Genomic DNA, 1,325 nt, shown 5'->3' on the forward strand with positions numbered 1-1,325 from the left:
TGGCCGCGGCTCGTTGCGAGGCCCGCCACGTCACTCGGCGGCGGCCGGCGGCCCCTTTCGCTTTTGCGCCACCCCGGGGAGCGAGGCCTTCCCGCCTCCCCGCCTCCCTCGAGCTTGTGTTCTAACTGCAGTCGCCACGTTGTGCCCAGGTCTCTAGAACAGACTCACTTTGTAAACGGAGAGTTTGCCTCCCTTGACAACGTCTGACCTTGGTGGCGTGGCTCCTGCTGTTTCTGTGGGGTGGGCTCCCTTAGATCCCACATGGGAGTGGGATCACGCGTGGATGTCTTTCGGGGCCTGGCCTGTTTCGCTCAGCATCACGTCCTCCAGGTCCCTCCGTGTTGTTGCGAGTGACAGGACTTCCTCCTCCTCCGGGCAGGCTAATGCGCACTGTGTATGTACCAGGTGCACATGCCTTGCCGGTTCACGTGGTGGACACTTAGGTTGTTTCCACGCCTGGGCTGTGGCGAACAACGCTGCAGCCAGACAGCTACTCAAGATGGGGATTTTTTTCCCTTTGAATACGTGTACCCAGCGAGGGATTGCCGAATTGTGTGGTCATTCTAGTTTTAATTTTTTGAGGAACCTCCCTGCCGTTTTCCATAATGGCTGGACTAATGTTATTCCACTGACAGTGTACAAGGTTCCCTGTCTCCTTAATTTTTGACTTTTTGAAAACTGCCAGCTTAACAGCTGCGAGATAGCATGTCAGCTATGGCATTGCTTTGCTTCCCTGGTTAGTGAGTTTAGTGCCTTTTCACATAGCCGGTGACCTCTGTATGTTTCTTCGGAAAAATAGCAATTCAGGCTCTTCCTCATTTTAAAATTGGGTTATTAGATTTTTTTTGCTATTGAGTTGTATGAGTTCCTTATATATTTTGGACATCAGCAGGATCTATGGTTTGGAAATATTCTCTCCCATTCTGTAGTTGTCTTTTGTTTTGTTTGCTGTGCAGAAACTTTTTAGTTTGACTCATTCCTACTTGCTTATATCAGATCTTAATGTGACTGTCCTCAGCTCTCCCCATAGGGTAGGGTAGGTTAACTGCTGTCACCATAGAGCCCAAAAGTGGACAGGGGTTTAGACACGGCAGCAGTTGCATTTTTGCTCAAGCACCAGTGCTGGGTGGGCGGCAGGTCAGCGGGTTGTCCCCTTCATACGGCTGGTCGGGACCCTGAGAGGCCTTTGTTTCCTCGCCACCTGGCTGCCAGAGCTGCCCCCAGGACTCATTCCTGACTCTTGAAAAGGGAAGAGAGCAGGGATGAGCTCTGTGGGGGGGGGGGCCGGGGGGCCAGGCCCGGGGGGGGGGTATGTTACTTCCCCT

The 1,325-nt window shown here is 52.9% G+C and overlaps 1 protein-coding gene across 1 annotated transcript in view; it reads left to right on the plus strand.

The window, feature by feature from the left end:
- LOC103262635 (protein FAM228A-like) overlaps positions 1–1,325 on the plus strand; it is a 61,209-nt gene that overhangs the window by 59,203 nt on the left and 681 nt on the right. The window lies entirely within an intron of this gene.

This window comes from Carlito syrichta, unplaced genomic scaffold (assembly GCF_000164805.1).
Source record: "Carlito syrichta isolate Samal-C Ts95f unplaced genomic scaffold, Tarsius_syrichta-2.0.1 Scaffold304574, whole genome shotgun sequence".
NCBI lineage: Eukaryota > Metazoa > Chordata > Mammalia > Primates > Tarsiidae > Carlito > Carlito syrichta.